We start from the raw sequence: 21,684 nt of genomic DNA, 5'->3' as shown, positions 1-21,684 counted from the left end.
CAAAATAAAATACAGCTGTGAATTTCTCAATGCTCATTTTATCATATTAATAAATCATAAGACTGCAATTCTCCTCATCTTCAGTATATATCAGAAGTCTAACCATGTGAAGTAAAATGAATGGGCAAATGTTAGGTATCCAATTCAACAAAACGAGACTCCTAGACAAATCCACAAAATACATTTCCGTATTTTTTTTTAAATACCAATCATTTTATTTAGATAATAAATTAGTTCACTGTTTAACAGTTACCCAAAAACTGTGGAACAAAATAATTACAATGCTCCCCAAACTACAGTCAGAGAATAATGCAGGAAATATTCTCATTTCTATTCTGATCAATTTTATAAATTAAAATAAAAATTAACAGCACACACACACACACACCCACACCCATGCACACACACAAGAATCATACCATATGAATAAAAATCAAACTGTTCTGTTTAGAATGAAAAAGACCAAAGAACTTCTTAGAGGATGTGACTAAGTGTGACTTACTGTGTATGTATAGTCTAGTGTGGATATACATTCAGCCAGAGTACCCTTAAAGCACTACCAGAACAGATCATCTCTCATTCTGTTACTGATTAATCCACCTGCAGACAGGGTGGTGGTGTGCCTGGTAAACTAAAATGGAACTGAATCATGGCTTTAGCCTTATGACAAAATATACCTCAGGGTAACCAGGACTTCAACAATGAAGTAGACCAGGTCAGATGGCAAGACAGACTCCCAAACAGACAAGAAGGCACTTTTCTCCAGAGTTTGGTGCTAGCCATAACCAATAATTCTGATTTTCTCTTGCTCTGATCCCAAATTTAATGGCAATCCCCTCTCCCCCAAAGTAAAAATTCAACAGTGACAAAGAGTTATTAAGCATAATTAATACTTAAAAGAGATTAGGAGTCTGAGAGATGGTGAGGATAAATATCAGGGAATTTTTTTTTTTTTTGAGAGGAGCGTCTCGCTCTGTCGCCTAGACTGGAGTGCAGCGGCGTGACCTCGGCTCACTACAACCTCTGCCTCCCAGGTTCCAGCAATTCTCCTGTCTCAGCCTCCCAAGTAGCTGAGATTACAGGCAGACACCACGACACCTAGCTATATATATTTTTTGTATTATTAGTAGAGATGGGGTTCACCATGTTGGCCAGGCTGGTCTCCAACTCCTGACCTCAAGTGATCTGCCTGACTCGGCCTCCCAAAGTGTTGGGATTTACAGGTGTGAACCACCGCGCCCAGCCAATATCAGGAATTTTTTGGTAAATGGTGGTAAAACAACTGGACATCAACATGGGGGAGAACAAAACTCCGTCTCAAAAATTCAAAATGGAACAAACATCTATATGTGAAATCAGAACCAAAAAGCTCCTAAAAGAAAACACAGGAAGAACATCTTTGTGTCCATGGGGTACACAGAGATTTCATTGACTGATTGATTGACTGACTGAGACAGGGTCTTGCTCTGTCACCCAGGGTGGAGTGCAATAGCGCAATCATAGCTCACTGCAGCCTTGACCTCCAGGGCTCAAGACATCCTACCACTTCAGCCTTCCGAGTAGCTGGGACCAGACACACAACACCACACCCGTTTCCCGGAGTTTTTTGGCATTCTTTTTTGTTGTGTAGAGACAACGTCTCCTTTATTGCCCAGGCTTGTCTCAAACTCCTGAGCTTAAGCAATCCTACCGCCTCAGGTTCCCTGAGTACTGGGATGATAGGCTTGAGCCATCACACTAGATTTCTTGAATAAAACACAAAAAGTATGAATCACATAAAAAAATTGATACCCCGTCTCTACCAAAAAAATACAAAAAATTCTCTGGGGAGCCTGGGAGGCAGAGATTACAGTGAGCCAAAATTATGCCACTGCACTCCAGCCTGGGTGACAGAATCAGACCCTGTCTCAAAAAAAAAAAAACAAAAGGGCTACGACAACATGGCAATAGGATAGAATACACTAGTGATGTTTGAGAGAGTAGTTTAGCAGAAAACAGGTAAGAGGATTTGAACCCAGAAAAGAAATTATAACAAACACAAACTTAACCTTAAAAGCATTGAAACATTTTTTTCACTTGGAAAGGACATCTGAAACCAGTTTATACACATACATGGTCACACAACTGCAAAACAGCCTTTCCTGTAGGAAATCTCAGATCATGTATGCCTGCTGACACACACACTAATTTCTATATGTATGTACATCAATGTTATAACTACTACTCAAAATGTCATTTTTAAAATTCCTCATTTCCTGAGTTTATTTCTTTTAGAACTTACAAAAATAACATACCTTTTTAGAAAGGCCAAGGTCCCCCTTCTTGGGCATAAATCCAGGGTCTAAATCTTTGGATTCAAGAAGTTTCTTAGTTGGTTTTCTTTGACATTTACTTTCATAAAGTCCTGAAATGCATGTATCTTTACATTAAATGATTTAGAAACTGGGCACAAGTTAATTTTTTAAAAATCTGTATACCACACAAAATGAATGTCAATGTTTTTGATGTTTTCTCCATCATCTTACGGGAAGAGGCAGGAAGGTAATTTGATTATAAAATATTAGTAAACAAAACAAGTAAATAGTTCTCAATGCAAGCACATACTAATGTGAGGGATGTGTGTGTTGACTTTAAATCACAAAATAACTAAGGGAGAAATCAAAGTGACAGAACTATCTTTATAACAACTGATTTTTGGGAGGACAAAATAAGGAGAAAAGGAGTGAAACAGAGCTTGAATAATGGTCATAAATGGACCAAACTTACACTTTCTGCTCTGCCCCTAAGTAAATAAAATTCAATAGGAAAAAGATAATTCATAGGATCACTCAAGAATTATATAAAAGAGCTGACTTAATAAATCGAGTTTGGCACATAATAGGTACTGAAACAACAACTATCTTTACTATTCTTTCAAAAATCTTTTTTATTATACCCAACTAGTTTAAGCACAATTGGAATCATTTCTTTAAGGAACAACATCAAAAGCTCCTGTTGATAATGTAAAAAAGTTACATCCAAAATTTAAAGGGGTACAGAAAAGAGGATTCTTCCCATTCCTTGACTGCCTATAATATTCAATAGTTACAAGGTGAATTAGAGACAATGTGTTTAGATTCAACTCTCCCCAGGTGATATATAAAGAATGATCAAGTGAGAAGTAACTGGTAATTAACTTCGAATGAACTGGTAATTACTATGTGGTCAGGTATACAACATCATACATTAATACATTATGATCTCCATTTTATAGATGAGGAAACAAGTTCAGAGACTAAACAACTTCCCAAGTAACACAAGGACTGGTGGAGCCAGCACTTGAAGCACAGTGCTTATTCCACTAATGTGCGGTGCCCCTCTTGAAGCCCTGTTATCCTGGTTGTAATTTACACAGTGGCTGATCAACAATCATGAAGAGCAACACTGGAGCAAGGAGCATAGTTATCAAAAATATGTCTTCTTGATAGCGTGCCACAATTCATAGTTAGTAACTATATCTAATTAGCCATCATTGTAAGTATTTCCCAGGACAAAAGGGAGTAGTTTATTGTATATAGATACTATGTTGGCTTTACATCAAAACATACTAAAATCTCCTGCTTCCTCTAATCATACCTGCTCAAATACTGAGACCCCAACCCCACCTTACCTGGCATTTTAACCAGCAATTCCTCAGACTCAAGGGCAGGCCGTGGAGAGACTTCCGGAGCCACAGGTACAGACAAGGTCAGCTGCGGCAACTCAGCATGTCCACCTCCAAGTTCTGACTGAGCCAAGGGGCCTTCCAAAAACGGAACTTCCTTTTTTTTTTTGAGATGGAGTCTCGCTCTGTCACCCAGGCTGGAGTGCAGTCGCAGGATCTCGGCTCACTGCAACCTCTGTCTCCTAGGTTCATGCCATTCTCCTGCCTCAGCCTCCCGGGTAGTTGGGACTACAGGCACCTGCCAACACGCCCGGCTAATTTTTTGTATTTTTAGTAGAGATGGGGTTTCACCATGTTAGCCAGGATGGTCTCAATCTCCTCACCTCGTGATCCACCTGCCTCAGCCTCCCAAAGTGCTGGGATTACCAGCTTGAGCCACCATGCTTGGCCAACGGAACCTCCCTTTCAAGAACCGGAGGCTCTTCCTTGGTTGAAATCAAAGAATTCTCGTCCACCTGCTTGTTCTGAGCACTAGATCGACCTCGGGCTAGAAGGCTTTCCTCTTCACAGCGGGAACTTACCTAAGAACAAAAAATAAAAATAGAGTCCACAGGCCAAAATTGTTGCAATTTAAGTGTCAAAAAGAATAACGCCCTTTAAAAGGAATGAAATTCTGACAAAGGCTACAAAAAGTGGATGAACCTTGAAGACATTATGTATGCTAAGGGAAATTACTTAGACACAAAGAACAAATATCATATGATTTCAAGTATATGAGGTATCCAGAATAAGAAAATTCTTAAGATAGAACATAGAATGGCAATTGCCAGGGGCTGAGCAGAAAAGGGAGTTATTGGTTAATGGGTATTGACTTTTAGTTTGGAAAGATGAAAAAAATTATTGAGATGGATGGTGGAGATGGTTGCACAACAATGTAACTGTGCTTCATGCCACTGAACTGTACACATAAAAATCGATAAAACAGGCCCAGCGCTGTGGCTCACGCCTATAATCCGAGCACTATGGGAGGCCAAGGCGGGCAGATCACGAGGTCAGGAGATGGAGACTATCCTGGCTAACATGGTGAGACCCCATCTCTACTAAAAATGCAAAAAATTAGCCAGGCATGGTGGTGGGCACCTGTAGTCCCAGCTACTTGGGAGGCTGAGGCAGGAGAACAGTGTGAACCCGGGAGATGGAGCTTGCAGTGAGCCGAGATCATGCCACTGCACTGCAGCCTGGGCAACAGAGCGAGACTCTCTCTCCAAAAAAAAAAAAAGGGATAAAATAATAAAATGTTATATATATATATTTATATATATATATAGCATATATATAACATATATATACAAATATATAACTATATATAACATATATAAATATATATATAACATATCTATATATATAACATATATAACATATATAACATACAAATATATATAACATATACATATAACATATATAAATATATATAACATATACATATAACATATATATATAACATATAAATATATATATTTTGACCAAAATTAAATAAAGAAAACAATGAAGTTGACTGAGATACACTGAAGCTATAATATTGATAAGTCCACAACAGTAATTCAAAGGCAGGGGAAAAGACTGCTCTAATGTCTCCAATTAAAACAACTACTAATGAACTCCTTAATGTTACAATTGGTAATTAATGGGAAAGAAAGAAGCACTTATTCTGCCTTTCAAGTATTTCAGGACAATAATAGAGTCCAGTTAATGAAAGAGACTATCACTTAATAAAAATAGAGAAAATAATAAAACCTGAAAGTCTGCATTTTGTAATCTCTAATAAAATTATTAATATAGGTAAAGATCTTCAACTGGCATTTTCAAGAAACCATCAGGGAAGCTGGGCGTGGTGGCTCACACCTGTAACCCCAACACTCTGGGAGGCTGAGGCAGAAAGATCACTGGAGCCCAGGAATTCCAGACCAGCCAGGGCAACACAGTGGGACATTGCCACTACAAAAAACTTGTTGTTAAAAATTAGCCAGGTGTGGTAGTGTGCACCTGCGGTCCCAACTACTCAGGAGGCTGAGATGGAAGGATTGCTTAAACCCAGGAGGTCAAGGCTGCAGTGAACCGTGTTCATGTATCTCTGCACTCCAGCTTGGGCAAGACCCTGTCTCCATTTTAAAAAAAGAAAAAACAAACTGTCAGGGAATGGCTGATGGGAATAAAATATTCCTTTTTGTAACCCTCCATATGCAATATGTTACACATTATCATCTCTGGTATAGTCTAGCTAAAAATGTACAACTTCAATCTATCAAACTGATAGGTTTTATCTTCCACTTCACAGAGAACAGGAGATAGAGAAAATCTAAGTGACACCTATGGGGAAGCAATTACACAAATATAGAGAAGTAGATAACTTTACATGTCACTCTCTTAAAGACATGATCTTGATCAGGAAAAAGAGATTGCTCTGAATTCAAAGGGATTTGAGAACCATAACAACCAGTTACAATGAGTAGTCCTAGACTGAGACCTGGTATGAATAATCCAAAGGTAAAGGTTAGGGGATAACTGGTGAAATCTGAAAGGCAGTTGATGTCAGATAAACAGATCTTATATAAGATGTAAGTCTGTTAAATTGATTATAAAGGAAAATGTTCCATTTTTTAACTACATATTAACCTATGTAGGCGTAGAATGTCAAAATGTCTCTACTTCCAATACTTCATTTTAAAACAACTGAATTAAAAAATAAGACATATAAGATGTATTTATTTTTGAAATTAGGGTCAGATTATATATATTTCACTTTATATCCCATATTTTTACTTAAGATTAAATCATAACAATATTCCTAAGTCATTAAATACTCTTTGAAAGCAAAGAGGGAAAAATATATACATAAATATAATATGTAGACTCATTTATATATTTCCTGAATAACCACTAAATCCTAAGTACTGTGCTAGAAGCTGAGAATAAAAAACAAGATCCCAGTTAAGGAAATTACTGTTTCATGAAGCTGAAGTATGACACTGAAGATAAAATTGCAGTTTCCTAAGGACCAGTGAAAGTTTGCCGAAATTTTGCAACACACCTTGTGCACCTGCTCCTGTACCTTCTTTTGTTTTTTCTTAGGAGTAAATATTGTATCATATTCTTCTGTATATTCCAAAAGCCACTTGCTTGGCTTCCTAAGGCGTTTCTTCTCTGACCGCACAGCTAAAAGATGATAAACAAGTTCAATATTATAAAAGATGATAAACAACTTCAATATTAATCCAAAAGTTTCAGGAAAACCCACTGTTTTTATGAGACCATCTGGTACTCCCAAAAGTAACCAGATAGGAAACCACATAGTAAAATAGACTATGGCTTAAGATGCAAGAGGCACAAAATGGCTTATGTTTTCTCATATGCAAAAGGAACTGGGGGAGACAAAAGGACTTGTGTTACCTTATATACACATACAACAGAATATATATGGCCCATCCAATATTAAGGAATAGGTTAAATTTAAAGCCAGGTCTTATAGTCACTGACACCTGTACATATAAAGCTAATATATACCTAACAAAAATATAGCATCTAGATCAGGTAAACGGGTAAAATACATCTTGAGTTACAGGTTAAGTATGCCTTATCTGAAATGCTTGGGATCAGAAGTGATTCAGAATTTTTCATATTTTGGAATATTTGCATCTACATAATAAGTTATCTTGGGGATGGGACCCAAGTTGAAACACCAGACTCATTTACGTATTATATACATCTTTTATACACATAGCCTGAAGGTAATTTTACAAAACATTTATTTTCTACATTACACAAAGTTTGTGTACAGTGAACCGTAAGAAAGCAAAACTGTCATTATCTCAGCCACCCACGTGGAATATCTGTGGTTGTTTGGCATTACCATCATTCCTGCCTCTGAATTTATATGCTACTGATAGGCAAACATTTCCTTACACTTATTCACACATAAGTACTTAACAGTAAAAATGTGACATACCCTTAACACAGTGAGAAAGTAGTGTGTTCAGGGTAGCTACGCAGCACAGGAGCATCACTAGAATACTTGTACCGGCTGATAAAAAAACAGTAATAACAACGTCGGGCTTTGTGTCTCCATCTATGATGCTGTGTTTTGATTGTAAGGTTACTGTAAACTGTTTTATTTGATAAGGTAAGCAGAGGCCAGACCCAGTGGCTAACACCTGTCCCCAGTACTTTGGGAGGCCGAGGCAGGCAGATCACAAGGTCAGGAGATCGAGACCGTCCTGGATAACACGGTGAAACCCCATCTCTACTAAAAACACAAAAAATTAGCCAGGCATGGTGGCAGGCGCCTGTAGTCCCAGCTACTCCGGAGGCTGAGGCAGGAGAATGGTGTGAACCCGGGAGGCCGAGCTTGCAGTGAGCTGAGATCATGCCACTGCACTCCAGCCTGGGCGACAGAGCAAGACTGTGTCTCAAAAAAAAAAAAAAAAAGACTTTCTAATCATATTGTAAATGTGTAACAAGGGCCAAGTACTGTGTATTAAACTTAATAAATCAAAACAACAGGCCCTCTAAGACATAAATGGTGCTTCACTGTATGTTTATCTGCCTAACCCATCACAGGAACTCAATTCAGCATTAAAATGGTTTTAGATCAAAACACTAGAACTCATGTTTAGCAGTTATTAAATTACAATTATTAAGAAAAAAACTTGATTAGGTAAAGTCCTTTACTCCAAAAAGTTTCTCTAAATACATAAACACTAATATAAAAACAATTATTAAAACAACTTTGCCAGAATCTCAGGATTTCAGAAATATGAAAGTACTCATCTCTCACCTCTCCCATCCACTTAAAATGACAAAAACAGACCATTATAGCTAAATCAAAGGAAATGTTTAAAGAGAAACAAACCCAAAGAGTAACTACACCAATTCTTGACCCAATTCTCTGTGCTCTGTCTTATGTAACATTACACTATAAATAACAATCCCATCATCCACGACAGCTTTTTTTTTGGAAACAGTTTTGCTCTCATTGCCCAGGCTGGAGTGCAATGGCGTGATCTTGACTCACTGCAACCTCCGCCTCCTGGGTTCAAGCGATTCTCCTGCCTCAGCCTCCCGAGTAGCTGGGATTACAGGCATACACCACCACCCCTGGCTAATTTTGTATTTTTAGTAGAGATGGGGTCTCACCATGTTGGTCAGGCTGGTCTCCAACTCCTGATCTCAGGGGACCCACCCACCTCGGCCTCCCAAACTGCCGGGATTACAGGCGTGAGCCACTGCGCCCGGCCACACAACACAGTTCTAAACACTGGACTCTCATATCTACCAACACTCAATACCTGTTTAAAAAGAAAAAGAAAAATTAGGAAGGGGCAATAACATTTCAGTTTAAGTATCCATGATCAACTACTGCTTAACAGCCTACACGACTTTCGATGAACAGTCAAGGCAGATTACTTAATACTTAAAATGGTTAACCTTAGGGAGTAGGAAAATACACAGACACACACAAGATATTTCAAACACTTCTTTTTGCTGCTGATAAGGAGTTCCAAAAGTAGTTTTTCCAAGCCATTTCCAAATAAAAGTAGATTGGGTGTAAAGAATTGTCTATCGAAATATTAGTTAGTATTTATTTAATAATGTCCTGACAAGCTTGCAATTACCACGTTAAATAAAAAAATTAGGATCTAAGGCCAACACGCTTTCCTCATATTCTTGATGTGAAAATCTGAGCACTCCTCTCAATAAGGAGTTACAAATACAAAACAAACAGCTCAACTGAACTAACTCTTCTCTCTCCAGAAACACAAACACAAGACCTCATAAAATGACTGAGTTCCTAGCGGCCATAATTACTGCAACTTACTTCTCCAATTTTCCCCTCCACAGCTAACTAAACAGCTCAAAAACTATCAGTAACAAACAGCAGTCACCATGATATGGTTAGGAGTGTGGCAGATTTCTTAACCAGTAATAATAGGAAAAAAATTTTGCCTATTCATAGATCTCAAGTTTCGTGTACTTGCAAGAAACTAATTAAAAGGCAGCCGTGCACGATCTACAAAAACAGCCATAAAAACTGTTACATTTTAAGTTACAGGAAACAAACCTGCTCCTCTAATTCAGCAAGATACAACTGATCTCCCTTTACATACCCTAAAAAAAAAAAGCCTTACACAAGAAATTTAAACATGGAAGCAGAAACACACCAAGAAAAAGACATGTCAAACCTCACCTGTATGTCTGTTTTCAACCATTTGGAGTCAAGGCGAGCCTGGGCAGCCAAACAGAAAGATTCAGAGGGCATCTTTTCTCCAGCTTCCTCCCAGGTCTCAGGCCTGCAAGTAAACGTACATGTTGAAGACCTAACGCTTTTTAATAGTTTACAAAGACACTCCCGAACGGTTTAATGCAGAAAAGGAAAAAGAGAGAGACAGAACACAAAGGGGGGAGAGAAGAGCTGGGGAGGTGAGTGAAGGGGGGACAGGGAAAGAGGGAAGAGATGGAGGGAGAGGGAGGTGGGGAAGGGAAAGCCTCCTTCCAAGGTAGGCAGGGTGTGCCGAGTTTCTGCACCACGCTGACGAGACCTTGAGAATGGACGGTCACAGGAAGCCAAGTCACAATGTCATTCCCCTGCCCTCAAATCCAAAAGGTACACACACACGACAGGGAGCCCATCGTTTTAACGACAAATGACAGCAGCACGAATCTGCCGCTTTACCCCACAGCAGGGCACGTGCGTGAAACAAATCACTCAAAAGGATCGCCTGCAGAAAAACCCACAGCCACCACCACTTAAGAGATGGAGAGAGGCCGGAGGCTGCGCCGCGGGCGGTCGGCGCAGGCCGCGGTGCGGCCGCCGCGCCCACGCCCGCCTCCCGTGCTCCGCCGCCCGCCAGCCCCACGCCCGCACCGCCCCCGCCACCGGCCGCCCAGGTGCCCCAGGCCAGGACCTGAAGCGCAGGGCCCGGCCGCCTCGCCCCGCGGGCGTCCTGACGCAGCCTCCCAGGAGCCGCTTGCTCAGCCGGCGCCTGCGATCCCGGCGTCTGTCGCGGCCCGAGGGGCGGGCCGACGCGGGACAGCCGCCCTCCGCGTACGGCCAATCGCAACGAGGCTGCTCCGCGGGCGCAGCCAATGGGGAAGAGGAGCCCTTCGCTGCTCCTCCCGACTCTCCCGCTTCCAGCAATCCCGCTTATCTTCCTACTTGGAGCGCCCTGGCCGTGGCCAAGGCCCACAGCGGGAGCCGGAAGGCGGGATTTCCGCCGCACGCACGCACGCCCTCACTCCCACGGAGACTGCTTGGCCCGGAGCGCTCTTAATCACGCGGCTGCGGGTGGTCGCGCTCACACAAACTGGAGCTATCCAGGGCGCGGGTCGAGTGGCGAGACCAGCTCCCCTGGGTATGAGAACGGATCTTTGTCTGGTTGGCTGACTCGGGCCTGAGAGCTTCCTTCCTCTGTGTTGAACTGAATGCAGCAGAAGTCTTGAGCAGATTACATGGAGCAGCTGTAGAAGCACGGTGCAGGGAATCAAAGAAGGAAACAGATCTCCAGCGACCACAAAATAAAATTGAAGAAATATAAAACAATATAGGCCAGGCATAGTGGCTCACGTATGTAATTCTCAGCGCTTTGGGAGGCCGAAGCGGGAGGATCCCTCGAAGCCAGGAGTTGGAGGATCCCATGTTGCCAGACTAGGCAACATAGCAAGACTCCATCTCTAAAAAATAAAAATAAAAAAATTTAACAATTACCCAGGTGTGGTGGCACACACCTGTGATCCCAGCTGCTCGGGAGGCTGAGACAGGAGAATCGCCTGAGCCTGGGAGATCAATGCTACAGTGAACTGAGATCGTGCCACTGCACTCCAGCCCAGGCGACAGAGTAAGATCCTGCCTCTAAGAAAGAAAACTACTGGCCGGGAGTGGTGGCTCACGCCTGTAATCCCAGCACTTTGGGAGGCCGGAGCAGGTGGATCATTTGAGGTCAGGAGTTCAAAACCAGCCTGGCCAACATGGTGAGACCCCTCCTCTACTGAAAATACAAAGATTAGCGAGGTGTGGTGGCGCGCGCCTGTAATCCCAGCTACTTGGGAGGCTGAGGCAGGAGAATCGCTTGAACCCAGGAGGCAGAGGTTGCAGTGAGCCAAGATTGCACCACTGCACTCCAGCCTGGGGGACAGAGGCTGCGCCACTGCAGCCTTGACTTACCGTGTTCAGGTGGTTCTCCACCTCAGCCTTGCCAGTAGCTGGGACTGCAGGCACATGCAACCACGCCTGGCTAATTTTTGTATTTTTTGTAGACAGGGTTTTGCCATGTTGCCCAGGCTGGTCTCGAACTCCTGGGCTCGAGTGATCCGCCCGCCTCAGTCTCCCAAAATGCTGGGATTACGGGTGTGAGTCACTGAACTTGGCTAATAGTAATGAACTTTGAACAGAAGGAAAGATGTTATTATTTTCTTGGTTATGTTTTATCTATATTTTCTAATTTTTCTAAACATGTAAAGATAAAATTCTAAAAACTCAGTAAAACCTCAGAACAAAAAAGTTAGAGTATAAATATTTATTTTAGTTAACTTGTACAAATTTGGTTTCTGGAAAAAGAATGGAATAGATTTTCTGAGAAAAAAAATCCACCACTTTGGCCAGGCGTGGTGGTTTACGCCTGTAATCCCAGCACTTTGGGAGTCCAAGGCGGTGGATCACCTGAGGTCAGGAGTTCAAGACCAGCCTGACCAACATGAAGAAACCCGTGTGTCTACTAAAAATACAAAAATTAGCCAGACCTGAAGGCACGCACCTGTAATCCCAGCTACTCAGGAGGCTGAGGCTGGAGAATCCCTTGAACCCAGGAGGCAGAGGTTGCAGTGAGCTGAGATCGCACCATAACACTTTTTGCCTGGGTGACAAAAGCAAAACTCTGTCTCAAAAAAAGAAAGAAAGAAAGAAAAGCAGACTGGCTGAAAGGATTAAAGAACAAAATATGATCCACCAATGTGCTATCTACAAGATAAACATTTTAAATACAGAAACAGATTGAAAGTAAAAGGATACAAAGATACAATTAAAATAGTAACCAAAAAAGAGCTGAAGGGGCTGTACTAATATCAAATGTAATACACTTTAAATTAAAGCAGGGCTGGGCATGGTAGCTCACGCCTATAATCCCAGCACTTTGGAAGGTGGAGGCAGAGAGATACTTGAGCCCAGAAGGTAGAGATCAGCCTGAGCAACATGGCATAATCCCATCTCTACAAAAAAATTAGGCGGGCATGGTGGTACCCACCTGTGGTCCCAGCTATTTGGGAGGCTGAGGTGGGAGGATCATGTGAGCCAGAGAAGTTGAGGCCGCAGTGAGCTAAGACCGGGCCCCTGCACTCCACCCTGGGCAACAGAGCGAGACCCTGTCTGAAAATAAAAAAAAATAAAACACGGGGTTGAGAGACAAAAAAGGACATCCTTTTTTTTTTTTTTTTTTTTTTTTGAGATGGAGTTTTGCTCCTGTTGCCCAGGCTGGAGTGCAATCGTGTGATCTTGGCTCACTGCAACCTCCGCCTCCCGGGTTCAAGTGATTCTCGTGCCTCAGGCTCCTGAGTAGCTGGCATTACATGTGCCTGCCATCACGCCCAGCTAATTTTTGTATTTTGGTACAGATGGGGTTTCACCATGTTGGCCAGGCTGGTCTCGAACTCCTGACCTCACGTGAGCCACCATGCCAGCCGAAACCTTCATTTTAAAAAAGGCCGGGTCAGGCACCATGGCTCATGTCTGTAATCCCAGCACTTTGAGAGGCCAACGCAGGCGGATCACCTTATGTCAGGAGTTCGAGACCAGACTGGCCAACATGGTGAAACCCCGTCTCTACCAAAAATATAAAAATTAGCTGGATGTGGTGGCATGCACCTGTAATCATAGCTACTCAGGAGGCTGAGGCAGGAGAATTGCTTGAATCTGGGAGGCGGAGGTTGCAGTGAGCCGAGACTGTGCTACCACACTGCAGCCAGAGTGACAAGAGTGAGATGCCATCTCAAAAAATAAATAAAGGCTGGGTGCCAGATGTGGTGCATAGGCCTAGTTTGTTCACTCCTGTACTTAAGATATAAAACTCTAAAGAACAGTGGGAGGAGGGAGCTTCCCTCTAGAGGCACAGGAGCAGGCAAGTTGGTCCCTGAGTAGTGACTTTATAATAACATGTTACACTGTGTTTTTTTGTTTTTGTTTTGTTTTTTGTTTGAGACGGAGTTTCGCTCTTGTTGCCCAGGCTGGAGCACAATGGCATGATCTCAGCTCACAACAACCTCCACCTCCCAGATTCAAGCAATTCTCCTGCCTCAGCCTCCCAAGTAGCTGGGATTTCAGTCATGCAACACCACGCCTGGCTAATTTTGTACTTTTAGTAGGGACGGGGTTTCTCCATGTTGGTCAGGCTGCTCCCGAACTCCTGACCTCAAGTGATCTGCCCGCCTCGGCCTCCCAAAGTGCTGGGATTAGAGGCGTGAGCCACCACTCCCGGCCTATTTTTTTTTTCTTTTTTAGACAGAGTCTGACTCCGTCACTCAGGCTGGAGTGCAGTAGCGCAATCTTGGTTCACGGTAACTTCTGCCTCCCAGGTTCAAGCGATTCTCCTGCCTCAGCCTCCCAAGTATCTGGGATTACAGGCATGCACCACCATATCTGACTAATTTTTGTATTTTTAGTAGAGATAGGGTTTCACCGTGTTGGCCAGGCTGGTCTCAAACTCCTGACCTCAAATAATCTGCCTGCCTCAGCCTCCCAAAGTGCTGGGATTATAGGCCTGACCCACCGGGCCTGGCCCTGTGTGTTGTTTTATGTACATTTCTATATATGTTATATTTCACAATAAACTAAATATTAAAACAAAGAATAACTGATAGCTATGCACAAAGGTATTTAAATTTCACCCTCACAAATAATTATTTATTTTTAAACAGGGTCTCACTCTGTTCCCCAGGCTGGAGTGCAGTGGCACCACCTTGGTTCACTGCAGCCTTGACCTCCCAGGCCCAAGTCGTCCTTCTACCTCAGCCTCCTGAGTAGCTGGGACTACAGGTGCGCTCCATCACACCCGCCTAATTTTTGTGTTTTTGGTAAAGATGGGGTTTCACCATGTGGGCCAGGCTGGTCTCAAACTTCTGGGATCAAGGAATCCACCAACCTTGGCTTTCCAAAGTGCTGGTATTACAGGCGTGAGCCACTGTACCCGGCCAAGAATTGTTTCTTCTCCTTACCTAGGTAGAGACCTCTGCAGAAATGCTGGGAGATCTTTGGAGAGGGGAGATTTTTCAAATAAAAAATTTAATACTTGGCCGGGCGTGGTGGCTCACCCGTGTAATCCCACCACTTTGGAAGGCCAAGGCGGATGGATCACGAAGTCAGGCGATCGAGACCATCCTGGCTAACACGGTGAAACCACATCTCTACTAAAAAAATATAAAAAGTTAGCCAGGCATCGTGGCGGGCGCCTGTAGTCCCACCTCCTCGGGAGGCTGAGGTAGGAGAATGGGGTGAATCTGGGAGGCAGAGCTTGCAGTGAGCTGACATCAGGCCACTGCACTCCAGCCTGGGCGACACGCCAAGACTCCGTCTCAAAAAAAAAAAAAAAAAATTTAATACTTTGGGATGCCAAGGCAGGTGGATCACGAGGTTAGGAGTTCAAGAACTGCCTGGCCAAGATGGTGAAAACCCGTCTCTACTAAAAATACAAAAATTAGCCGGGCTTGGTGGCAGGTGCCTGTAATCCCAGCTATTCAGGAGGCTGAGGCAGGAGTATCGCTTGAACCTGGGTGGCAGAGGTTGCAGTGAGCTGAGATAGTACCACTGCACTCCAGCCTGGGCAATAAGAGTCAGACTCTCTAAAAAAAAAAAAATTGATCTAGTTCTAAACCTTATTTTGAATCCACCCGTATTGCTCTGAAATACATTCATCTTTTCTGTGGCTAAAACCTTAAACCCTAGCCAGTAACTCCTATTGCACTTAAGGAAATCCAGTCTCCTTGCTGTGGCCCCTGAACAGGCTGCTGCTTGCCCATCATGGTGCCTCTAGTTTGTGTAAAATGCATATGTTATTTTATAATAAATCATACAAGGCTTTTTTAGTTCTAAAAGGCTATTATTCACTAGTTGCTGTGTGAATCAGTATTTCTGGGTGCATTAGAAATTATTAGAGTTGATGCCCAAGACTCATCTCCACCAGCACAGGGGAGGCATCTGCTTGTTTTATGGTCTGTGACTCTGGGCCTCCTTCTGCTGGGCTCAGTCCTGAGGTGGGTCTGACTCAGCTCAGAGCTGTGCACCCCAGCCGTCCTCCCCAACTTACATGAGTGCTCTTTAGGATGGAGCTGAACAGCGGCTTCTCAAAACCACTTGGCCCCATCACAGGCCCTGAGAACTGATTGGGTCACTCTGGTGGGCTCCCCAGCCCTAGCCAAGAAGGGTTTCTCTAGGGAGCCTGGCCCCCACTCATGAGACCTGGAGCCCCAAAGATCCTGACCAGGGGCCTGCCTCCTCCAGAGAGGGGCCACTCACCCCCACCAAGCTCCCTTCACAGAGACCCATCCAACAGAGCTGAGGAAAATCATGCCTCATAAATGAATAAATACATAAATAAGGATGCCGGGGACCTATGGATTTTGTAATTCCTGAAAGAGGGCAGAGTGGCTGGCTCACAGCAAGCGCAGTAGGAGATACTGCTCACTGGCCAGGCTGTGCTCTGTCTCTTTGCAGGGAGCCCTAGGGGACAAGAAAAGCCAGAGGAGACCAGCTTGCCTAGAAGGTACCTCTCCACCCCTTCTCTGGAGTTTCTGGGACATGAAGCCCACCCGAGGGACACGTGCCTCCTTGGGAGTTGTACCAGGCCTCCTTCCTGATCTGGCCATCCAGTGGTTTTCAGTGCCAGAAACAGATGAATAAAATAGGCCGTTTATTGGATGTTCTTCAGGAACATGCACACTTCTTTGGATATTTCCATCGGTTTATCTGTAGTTAAAGTTAAATGCTGTGTTATACCGAGTATTGGTGAAGATGTAGAGCTACAAGAACTGTCAAGCTGGCAGTAGCATAAAGTTGTATAAGCACATTGGAAACCTGTTTGGCAGCTTCTACTAAACCTATATCTATGCCTACCTTCAGAAATTCCATCCTAAGCATGTACACAAGAGAAATGAGTGTGTATGTCCACAAAAGGACATATAAAAATGCTCATTGCCATTTCTATTCATAAGAGCCCCAAATGAAAACAACCTAAATGTCCATCAACAGGAGAGTGAATAAGTGGTGATAGTCACATCATGGAATACTACACAGCCAAAAAAGAAAAATGAAGTGGTAGGAACGTTCAACGACATGGGTGAATAGAGGGAGCCAGGTATGAGAGACAGTGCACTGTACCAGCCCACTTAGATGAAGCGCAGGAAGGCAGAACTGATGATGATTGGTCAGAAGAGTAGTTTCCTTTGTGGGAAAGTTAGATCAGGAAGGAGCTCTCTGGGGTACTAGAAATCTGCCGTATCTTGGCTGGGTACAATGGCTCACGCCTGTAATCCCAGCACTTTGGGAGGCCTAGGCGAGAGGGTCACTTGAGCCCAGGAGTTAGAGACCAGCTTGGGCAACATAGCGAGATCCCATCTCTACAAAAAATTAAAAATTAGCATGGCATGCTGGTGTGCGCCTGTAGTCTCAGCTACTCAGGAGGCTGAGGCAGGAGGATTGCTTGAGCTCAAGAGTTTGAGGCTGCAATGAGCTATGATTGTGCCACTGCACTGCAGCCTGTCACTTCAGTGACTAAGTCAGACCAGTCACAAAAAAAAAAAGAAAGGAAAGGAAGAAAGAAAGGAAAAGAAAAGAAACGGCTGAGTGCACTGTTTCACATCTGTAATCCCAGCACTTTGGGAGGCCAAGGCAGCTGGATCACTTGAGGCTGGGAGTTTGAGACCAGCCTGGACAACATGGCAAAACCAAAAACACAAAAATTAGCCAGGCATGTTGGTACATGCCTGTAATCCCAGCTACTCAGGAGGCTGAGGCATGAAAAATCTCTTGAACTCGGCAGGCGGAGGTTGCAGTGAGCCAAGATCGCATCACTGCACTCCAGCCTCTGTGACAGAGTAAGCCTCTGTCTCAAAAAGGAAAAAAAAAAAAGAAATCTGCTATATCTTCACCTAGGTGAGGCTATCACATACATTGATATATATTGGAATATGTGTGTGTGTGTCTCAGTGTATATACCAAAATGCACATTAACAAAGATTCTGGCCGGGCGCTGTGGCTCATGCCTCTAATCCAAGCTCCTTGAGAGGCTGAGATGGGTGGACCACTAGGTCAGGAGTTCGAGAATAGCCTGGCCAATATGATGAAAGACCTCTCTGCTAAAAACACAAAAATTAGCCAGGCATGGTGGTGCGCTCCTGAAATCCCAGCTACTCAGGAGGCTGAGGCATAGGAATCGCTTGAACCAGGCAGGCTGGGGTGGCAGTGAGCCAAGATCAGGCCACTGCACTCCAGCCTGGGTGACAGAGTAAGACTCTATCTCAAAAAAAAAAAAAAAGTATATATATATATATATATATATATATATATATATATATATATTCCATTAGTAAACGTAGAATTACTGAATTATAAAAATCAGCATTTTGGCTGGATGCCATGGCTCACACCTATAATCCTAGGATGACACTTTGGGAGGCTGAGGAGGGCAGATCTCGAGGGCAGATCTCAAGGTCAGGAGATCGAGGCCATCTTGGCCAACATGGTGAAACCCTGTCTCCACTCAAAATACTAAAATTAGCTGGGTGGGGTGGTGCGTGCCTTTAATCCCAGCTACTCGGGAGGCTGAGACAGGAGAATCAATTGAACCCGGGAGGCAGAGGTTGCAGTGAGCCAAGATTGCACCACTGCACTCCAGCCTGCCAACAGGGTGAGACTCCATCTCAAAAAAAAAAAAAAAAAATCACCATTTTGTGGTATTTAATTAATTTATTGAGGCAAAGATGGCAATGGATGAAAATACCGTATTAGATGAGAGGATGATGGGGGATGTTTGCAGTGAAGGAGTCAGTTTCTCACCACCTGAATTATTTGAACTTAGCACCACTAAAAGTGGAGCAATCAGGTACACAGCGCCTCCAGACCTGATGCAATAGAAATCACTGACACCATCTATTTTTTTTTTTCTTTTTTGAGACAGAGTCTCGCTGTGTCACTGAGGCTGGAGTGCAGTGGCATGTTATCGGCTCACTGCAATCTCAACCTCCCTGGTATAAGTGCCTCAGGCTTCCGAGCAGCTGGGATTAGAGGAATCTGCCATCACACTCAGCTAATTTTTGTATTTTTAGTAGAAACGGGGTTTCACCATGTTGGCCAGGCTGGTCTCCAACTCCTGACCTCTAGTGATCCGCCTGCCTCAGCCTCCCAAAGTGCTGGGATTACAGGGGTGAGCCACCTCGCCCAGCCTATTTCATGTTTTAAATATTAAAAAGTAGAACCTGGCCGGATGTGGTGGCTCACACCTGTAGTCCTAGCACTTTGGGAGGCTGAAGTGGGAGGATTGCTTGAGCCCGGGAGTTCAAGACCAGCCTGGGCAACAGAGTAAGACTCCCTAGCAGGGAAAAAAAAAAAAAAAATTAGAAATTTTGTCTAGGATGCTGTTCAGAAGAATTAGAATAGCAGGTCTGAGACTACTGTCCTCAGAGAGGGCTGCTTGCAAAGCTGGCATCTGGGAACTTGGGTTTAGAGAGGTGTGTCACCATTCCCTACCTAATAAAAGTGGCTCACTGTGCCTAAACTGTTTGTACACACAACACAGTTTATGTTGCTTTCCTTTATTTTATTTATTTATTTATTCATCGAGACAGAGTCTCCTTCTGTCACCCAGGCTGGAGTGCAGTGGCATCAACTCAGCTCACAACAACCTCTGCATCCCAGGTTCAAGCGATTCTCCTGCCTCAGCCTCCTGAGTAGCTGAGATTACAGGCATACACCAACACACACAGCTAATTTTTGTATTTTTAGTAGAGATGGGTTTTCACCATGTTGGCTAGGCTGATGTCAAACTCCTGACCTCAAGTGATCCACCCGCCTTGGCCTCCCAAAGTGCTGGGATTACAGTCGTGAAGCACTGCGCCTGGCTGCCGCTTTCGTTTGGAATGCTGCTGTTCTTTAGAGTGAGACAAGGGTGAACACTGGTGAACACTGTCTGGGGCGGCCTGGTGGACAAGAAGGCATTGGCCCAGGCCCTGAAGGAGGGTCAGATCTGCGGCAAGGCCCTGGTCATGCATGAGTCAGAACCCTTTAGCTTTAGCCAGGGCCCCCGAAGGTTGCACCCAATCTCTTCTGCACCCCCCATGCTGCGTGGTACAGCGAGCAGGCATCCACCGAGATGCCAGAGGAGGCGGCGCAGGAGATCCGCAGAGCCGTATCCCAGACAGGCTGAAGAACTGTGTCAACAAGGACCATCTGACGGCCGCCACCCACTGCACCAGTGTGGACCCCGCCATCGTGCACCCTGAGCTCAACGGGGCCACCTTACAGGTACCCTCAGGGCGTGGTGGGAGTGGCTCCCACTGACATCCCAGCTGCTGTGAAAGGTATCCTGCACATCGCCGTGTCCCTATCCCACAGCCTGCCCCCTGTGGCCCACCCGCCCCACAGGGGCCCCTTCTCCTGGCCAAACTGTCAAGCCCCAGGCAGATAGAGACCACGCCAGTGACCAGTTGTAGCCCTGGAGGATCTCTCCAGCCCGGGCACCTGGGCAGAGGGCCTGGAAACCCTCGGACCAGATTGTGTGGAGGAGGCACCTGTGTGGCAGCCCTGGCACTGCAGAGACTGTCCGGGCTGTCAGGAGGTGGGAGGGGGCAGCGCTGGGCCTCGTGTCAGTTGTCGTCATCAGTCTTATGGGCACTCTGCCCTGTGTCCTTCGCCTTCCTCATTAAGCAGAAGTCAGTAGTTATTCTCCCACGAATGTTCTTGTCTGTGTACAGTTTTTAGAACATTACAAAGATCTGTTTGCTTAGCTGTCAACAAAAAGGAAACCTGAAGGAGCATTCGGAAGTCAATTTGAGGGTTTTTTTTTTTTTTATGTTGGAGCATGCCCCGGAATGAGGCAGTTGGCAAACTTCTCAGGACAATGAATCCTTCCCGTTTTTTTTTTATGCCACAGAGTGCATTGTTTTTTCTACCTGCTTGTCTTATTTTCAGAATAATTTAGAAAAACAAAACAAAGGCTGTTTTTCCTAATCTTGGCATGAACCCCCCCTTGTTCCAAATGAAGACAGCATCACGAAGCAGCTCCAAGACAAAAAGCTTGGGTGCTGCCCAGTTGCCCGCTGCCCATCGACTTCTGTCCTGGGGACACAGAGGGTGGCAGCATCCCTGATTGCACCAGTGCCATCCTGCTGACGTGGTAGGCTAGCAAGATTTTGGTTAAAATCATGTTTGTGATTGTAACCATCTGTATGAATTATTTTAAAGAAATAAAAATCTGAGAAAAACAAACAAAAAAAAGAGACAGACAGTGAGGCTACTAAGCAGGGTGGCCTCAGGCAGTGGCCTCACAGAACTGCCTGTAGACCTCTTAAGAGCGACTTGGCCACTGCAAGACAGGACACAGTCAGCTGGGTGGGCCAGGCCCAGGACAAGTTGAGGCTGAGACAATGGAACTTGCACCAGAGATCCAGAACCCTTGAAGGAGTGGACATCTCAGCCAACACCAGCATCCAGGGCTGAGTAGGCACAAGAGAAGACCCCACACAGTGTGGTCAGAGTGAGCTGGAGGACCTGAACTCAGGCCCCAATGCCGCTCCACCTCTGCCAACCTCACTCTGGTCTAGATCCATATTGAGCTCTTGGGCTGCGAGGTGTTACTATTTCACAGAGTAGACAGACAAAAGCAGTCCACTGTTGGCTGGGCACGGTGGCTTATGCCTGTAATCCCAGCACTTTGGTAGGCCGAGGCAGGCAGATCACCTGAGGTCAGGAGGTCAAGACTAGCCTGTCCAATATGGTGAAATCCTGGCCCTCT

The 21,684-nt window shown here is 44.4% G+C and overlaps 1 long non-coding RNA gene and 1 pseudogene across 2 annotated transcripts in view; one reads left to right on the top strand and one right to left on the bottom strand.

Moving 5' to 3' along the window:
* The window catches only part of LOC129050399 (uncharacterized), a 38,112-nt gene extending 27,415 nt beyond the window's left edge, over window positions 1–10,697 (bottom strand). For both annotated transcript variants that reach the window (XR_010137371.1, XR_008513987.2), the window contains exons 1-5: window positions 10,603–10,697; window positions 9,885–9,987; window positions 6,732–6,856; window positions 4,027–4,224; window positions 2,295–2,404 (exon numbers count right to left, since the gene is read on the bottom strand). This is a non-coding gene — a long non-coding RNA (uncharacterized LOC129050399). The remainder of the gene's footprint in view (window positions 1–2,294; window positions 2,405–4,026; window positions 4,225–6,731; window positions 6,857–9,884; window positions 9,988–10,602) is intronic.
* Window positions 10,698–10,783: 86 nt separating this feature from the next.
* Window positions 10,784–20,383, top strand: LOC129049994 (C-terminal-binding protein 1-like; annotated as a pseudogene).
* The last annotated feature ends 1,301 nt before the right edge of the window (window positions 20,384–21,684 follow it).

The sequence above is a fragment of the Pongo abelii genome, chromosome 16 (assembly GCF_028885655.2).
Source record: "Pongo abelii isolate AG06213 chromosome 16, NHGRI_mPonAbe1-v2.0_pri, whole genome shotgun sequence".
Lineage (NCBI taxonomy): Eukaryota > Metazoa > Chordata > Mammalia > Primates > Hominidae > Pongo > Pongo abelii.
This window is presented reverse-complemented; position numbering and strand designations above follow the sequence as displayed.